This window comes from Melanotaenia boesemani, chromosome 2, assembly GCF_017639745.1.
Source record: "Melanotaenia boesemani isolate fMelBoe1 chromosome 2, fMelBoe1.pri, whole genome shotgun sequence".
In the NCBI taxonomy this organism is placed as follows: Eukaryota; Metazoa; Chordata; class Actinopteri; order Atheriniformes; family Melanotaeniidae; genus Melanotaenia; species Melanotaenia boesemani.
In genome coordinates this window covers 40,421,936-40,428,732 of record NC_055683.1, presented here as the reverse complement: position 1 = coordinate 40,428,732, position 6,797 = coordinate 40,421,936, and positions in this window count along the sequence as shown.

The window sequence follows — 6,797 nt, the reverse complement described above, 5'->3', positions numbered from 1 at the left end:
AAAGACCCCATCACACCACAAGAGTACACTGAACAATCCTTTTCTTTATTCATTTTTTGTTTCATTTCAATATGTCTGTCAGGGTTTGTTTTTTAAATTTTTATTTTAAATTAAAATTTTGACACACTTATAAAAGACAGCATCTGCATAGAGTTGTCATCTTAAAGATCCATGAAGAGAGGGGGAAGAAGAGAGGAGGAGAGAAAGAGGGGAGGCGGGGGAGTTGGGGAGGGTAGGGAGGGGTGAGGCGAATGGGTGAAGAAAGAGGGGAAGGGGGAATACTGGCACGTCACATGAACTAAACAGAACAGCCAACAGCAGTACGAGAGAGGAGAGGGGGCGGGGCTAGAGGGGGAGGAAGGGGGAGGGGGGGGACAGATCGCTTTTACATTACGCTACGCACACATACACACACACAAAAAAAACGGGACACAAGTTGCATTTCCGGTCAAAGTTGCGTCTGAAGAGCGACGGCCCTGTCCTCTTTCTGAAAAACGACCTTTTCTGACCTCACGTGTCCTCTGTCCCGCCGCTTTCGCTGTGAGACACCGTCCGTCTCTACCCGCCCAGGAAACTAAAAAAAAACAACCGAAATGCAGTATATAAAAAAGCCTTTACTTCTTCAAAAGTTAAAGGAGTCCCTGTAGGAGAGTGAGCTCCCAGGCCGGCCTGCACGCCTCTGCATGATAAAGACAGCCCTTGTTTCTCTGAATATTGCACACTTCGTTGTGATAGGCCTGTATGAGGCAGGAGACCGGGCCTAAAGTTAGGCGGCGACGCTGGCAGGACCGTGTCCCTCAAACCCGAATAAAACCGCTCGTGAACTTTCAGCTGCGACTGTCTTTCTTTGAGAAACTGAAGCTAGGATCTCCTCCAGGAACTCGGTGAGGTCTAAGCGATGGGGAAAGCCACGGAGAAGGAAGACTGGAGGCGTTAGAGGACGCAGGACGTTGATTAAGATCAGAAACACAACCCAGAATGTTTGGGCTGTGTTTCTGTTAAACGAAGACGAAGAACGAGATCAGCTAGAAATCAAATCTGGTCTCTATTACAGGCGAAGGTGAAGGCGTCTCATTGGCTGATGGATGTGTGTTTTGTTTTTTTGTGGGGGGGGCGACTTGATGGGTGTAAGCAACATGGACTTTTTATGAGTAGTATATACACTCTACCCTACAATGCCGATATTCATATTTGGCGCAGCGTAGGCGGTTAGCCGTCTGACTTCTTGGCTAACTCCAGGAAACCAGGCAAGTCGAGCTTTGTGTCGTTCGGTTTGCTAGCTGTGGCCGAGAGATGGGACCCAACAGAGAGAGAGAGAGAGAGTTTGTTACCGCAAACAGGGCTTTCAAAGGAAATGGGGGCGTGGCTTGGAAAGCCCTGGAGGCGGGGTTAAATTTCCTAATATGGAGGGAAGCACTTTCATCAGAGGAGCCATGTGTGGAGCCTCTGGATCTGGGGTGATGGATGTGGTGTGGCTGTCGCTGCGTTCACAAAGACCCGCCGACTCACCAGGTTCCTGCTTCCACTGAAACAAGCTGGAAGAAAGAAAGCCGATGGCTGGAAAGGTACGACGCTGCAGCTCGGAGAGCGTCCTGCTACTAAAACACCGCCGTCCCCTTCCATCCTGCAGGCCGGCGTAAACGCAGCGTCCGAACCGAGCCTAGTGCACGACGACGCTCCGTCTCTCTGCCGCCGTCTCTCGTCCATGAACAGCGGAGCAAAAAGGACCGAGATGGGCGGGGACGGGCCAGAGGGGAGGACAGGTGATGCTCGGGGGACAGAAAATAGGACAGAGTTCGAACTGATTGTCAACTTTGACGGGAATAGATATCTCAGTAGTTTTATACATAGACATGCAAGTCATTTTTTCTCTCTTTGAAGTTATTTACAATAATTACAGAACACAAAGAATCCAGTTTCAGTTTGACAAAATTGCGAGCATTCAATATTCAATATTACTACTATTATTTATGATAACATAACTCCTTTTGTACTTCTTTAAATCACTGCTATTATAGAACCATCAGTGCCTCCCTTTGATAAGGTTTTTCTCTCGTTGATCACTTTGTGTGGAAGCGTTCTCGCTCCGTCTGGGTGTTTTACTGCAGTTCTCATTTATGCTTAGAATAATCAGAACAATAATAATAATAATGATAGTAATGTTTTTTAAGTGTCTTTCCTACTTGCTATGGCAGGGACTGTGTGGGTGTGGTCTATATGTGACCCCCTCCCTTAACTCCTCCCACCCCTCCCACTAGGGGAAAAAAACACTGATAAAGCAAATACTGTGGATGCAGAGAGATGGATGGAGGACCAAAGGAAACAACAGTTCATATCAAGCTACTGCTGGTCGAGCAGAAGCCACAACAAACAAACACAAACAATTCCATGTGGTGATCGGCAGAGCAGGACACCGGACAGGGTTTGGTTTGTCAAAATTCTGTCAGAAAGACAAAAATCCTGGGGAAGGTTTCTGGTCTGAGACTTGGTCTGTTGACGACGTGGAAGACAGACACTCGTGCGCACGTTGAGACAACAACGTCGCGTTTTTAGGCTAACGGCCGAAACGCTTCCCGCATGATGATCCTCCTGCCGTTTGTGTCCTGCTCTGACAGAAACTGTACAGAAGAAGCAGTAGTGGCTCGCGGCCACATACATACAGGTGTAGAAATGCAGTTTCATATTTATTCTTGCATCAGCTGACAAGGCTGCAGTCCATCACACACAAGAACCTCCTCACTCAGGGTTTATGGGAGCTAGATAGCTTGAGTTAGCATCAATTGCTGCAATTCTCTTCCCATTTATTCACTTTTTTGTCCACAAACCTGCAGAGGAGTCTCAGTCCTGGAGTGTGACCACGACTGGCAAACAAGCTGTATAGAAAATAACACCAAAATAACAACAAGAGCAATAAATAAGCCAAAGAAGAAAGCACCACCATCGTCTCCGATTATGCCTCAAGTGGAGGAAAAGCTAATTATTTCACAGATGAGAATGAGTCATATTTCCACGACTTCCACCACAAACGTACATCTAGAGGTGGAGAGGAAAGGAAACCAGGGGGAGGCAGACATCGTACTGTAGCGGTACAACCAACATGCAGTGAGGGCTGGTGGTGGGCGGTGGGGCTTCCCGTTTTATTTACTTTTAAATTTCCGTGTGTAAACTCGACTCGCGTTGTGCTCTTTGATATTAACGGTGAACATTATGAGAACACGAGGGGAGGGAAAAAGGCTTTGGCTTGAATCAAACATATAAGAGTAACAGTGATCATGGCATCCTCAAACGTGTCTGATCGCTTCTTCTTCGTCGCACTTTTAAAAAAGAACGTTGGAGAATTCGTGAATCGGCTGCAACCCGACAACCTTCGCACATCTAAACAAACTCGTGCTGCTCGAACATACTCGCATTCACTCACATGGGAATCTGGTTTCACCAGGAAGGAAGGGAAGGGAAGCATGCTGCACACACACAAGGTGAGGAAATCTTAGCCCAGAACCAAGATTTGTGGAGAAAATTTCTCCACAAACGCACAACGGAAAGCAACAGGGCCAACAAGCACAGTTGTTTAAGGTTGTGTGAGCGCTAGCGAGAGATTTGGAGGACTCAGGGGAAGCCTTTTGCATGAAATTATCCATTTAAATAAAAAGTTTTAACAGTATTTTCCATCTAACGTTACACATGTAAAGACCGCATGTGTTGAACTTCAACATAAATATGAGAAGGCTGATTAAATAGTTAATAGCAAGTAGCTAATGTGCTAATCAAACAGGTCCGATGAATGGTAAAGTGCACAACATGGAGGTCAGGGTGGGACTGGGGTACAAAAAACACCATCATGCAAACTCCACAACGTTTTTGCATGCCTTTTTTATTATTATCATTACAATTATTACACACAGCGGGATGGGCGGGGTCTGCACACTCCCGACCCTCATCATTGTCTTTTTGTACAACCAAACAACCACAACACAAGACAGGAAGACAGGGGGCCGAACACTCGGGCAAACCTTTACCGAGATATTTGGTCAACCTTAATGCCTTTATGGTTTAACAATGTGTTTTTAGGGGGACGGCGGCAGGGTTGGATGGATGGCTGCCAGACAGGAATGGGAACTTTACAGGAAACACAGCAAAGCGAGGTCGGTGTCAACAATAGCTGGTGCTACAACGCTGACCTAGCCACCACAGAAACCGTCTGCTGCAGCGAGCGCGGCGCCACCTGGACAGCCGTGCACCGCGGAGAATGTGGGGCTGACCCAAACATCGCGTAGCCGACTGTGATGGGACCAGGTGGTGACAACAAACATGAAAAAACTGTTTACGTTCGCTAAACTTCCCAAGTTCTCAGAAAATCCACAGACAGGATAAAATGTAGATGAAGCAAGCAGAGTTTGGCTGAGAGAAGAAACGTTAAAGCCACTACTGTTCGTGCTTTCGTAGAAAAAAGGGTGAAAGTCACAGATTTTACCAACACAACAGCAAACTTCTTGTTCTAAATCTACTGACAGCTCATTCTAACAAACATCTGTTGGATTTTGCTGCTGAGAGGGGTTGTGGGTGTGAAACTTTGGTCAACACAGAAGTTTTGGTTTTGGGTAAGCAAAAAAAAAAAAAAAAAAGAAAAGAAAGAAAAACCTTCCAGTCGTCTCCAAACTTGAAACTAAATCATTTTCAACTATACATGCAGACATCTAAAGCTAACAATGCTAACGGCTACAGCTAAAAGTAACATGTTCGTTACACAAAACAGTGACTACTTACTCATTTCTGTGAAGTGAAGCTAACGTTATTGCTTGGACACAAAGTGCTGTGTGAGTTTAGGGTATTTCATTATTTCCTCCAGCGTAGGCCTCAACAGAAGTTCACAAGCCTCCGTATCACAGAGCCTGAACGCAATCCTTCGAAAGCCATAACCTGACAACAGATTTTAGAATAACTTAAACTGGTTGTCTTTCTTTTGTTTTTTCAACTCGTTCCCTCTGCAAACGTTCAGGATGTGGCAGATGTTGGGAGAAAGCCCATTTCAGCCAAACCAGGATGTTTGCCTCATCTTTATCAACTGATTTAATGCCTTATAAACTTGAAAAAGTTCAGGTGTCCATGAACACAAATCAGTTTGGTAAAAAAAGACGATAGCCATCTACAATCATATTAGCTTTATTCATGTGTGACTTCTCTCTGGGGCTTTCCAAGCTTTCCATGATTATATGAAATTATAGTTGATTTTCTCTAATCAACAATATATTTACCAGCAGTTTCACAAACTGCCGTAAGACTGCATTGATCAGTCAAATGAGTAATTGTACCATGGTTGTTTTTAACACTGTCTTGTCCAACATGTTCTAACGTGAAAAGAAACACCACACCATAAACGACAAAACATGCCTTTACAAAATATGTTGTCTTGAAACGTTGGGTATCTTGTTCCAGGCAACAGTGCTGAGGTTAACAGGCAGTTATAATTAGCTCATTTTAAATTAGCTGCAGATAAGCAGCTAGCTTATTATTAAGACTGTTAAATAAATTTATACTTAACTGATAAATGTCTAGTTTCAGTATTTGTAAAGTTGCAGGTGTAAAACTAAAATATAAAAATGAAATGCTTTTTTCCCCTTACTAGCTAGCTTGTTTTTTGTTAATGACAAAAAAATTAAACCTGCTGGCTAGTCTCACAAGTTAGCAGGTTAGAATCCCAGCAACAAGTTAGCTAGTGAGACTAGCTAGCAACAAGCTAGCTGGGAGAAAAATCTGGGCCTGTTGAACAGGTTAACTTACAGGCTACCTCTCTTTTTTTTTCTTTTTAAAGGAAAACAGCCCTTTTTTAAATTCCCCCCAGCACTGGAGTGGATATACTTAAACTCTCTTTAACATTAATTTAAAAAAAGACAAACAAACAAACAAAAAAAAAAAAGAGAGCTAAACCTCCAAGCCTCTGCACTAAATTTAAGCTAATGCTACAGCATGCAAAGCAATCTAACCCTAACACTGACACGGGGACGTTCAGTCTTTAAAAAAGACTTTTTTAGTGTCTGTGTGAACAGTTGAACATATATAATGCATACGATGCAACATATATGATGTCATGAATTAATGTCTGTGCCACAAGGAAACACCTTGAGTAGCACCTTTACAACTAAAGCGTTCAGATAGTGTACCTGTTTTATTACAGCCATCCAACACACAAACACACATGATGGATGGATGGACGGACGGACGGATGGATGGACAGACGGATGGATGGGTGGATGGACGGATGGACGGACGGATGGACGAAGGGATGGGTGGATGGACGAACGGATGCATCAACGAACGGACAGATGGAGGGATAGATGGATGGATGGATGGATGGACGGACGGACGGATGGACGAAGGGATGGGTGGATGGACGAACGGATGCATCAACGAACGGACAGATGGAGGGATAGATGGATGGATGGATGGATGGATGGACGGACGGATGGACGAAGGGATGGGTGGATGGACGAACGGATGCATCAATGAACGGACAGATGGAGGGATAGATGGATGGGTGGATGGACGGACTGATGGATGGACGGACGGATGGATGGACGAAGGGATGGGTGGATGGACGAACAGATGCATCGACGAACGGACAGATGGAGGGATAGATGGATGGATGGACGGACGGACGGACGGATGGATGGATGGACTGACGGATGGATGGATGGACTGACGGATGGATGGATGGATGGATGGATGGATGGACTGACGGATGGATGGATGGATGGACTGACGGATGGATGCTGGGAGGAACCCGGCATCAGACTGAACAT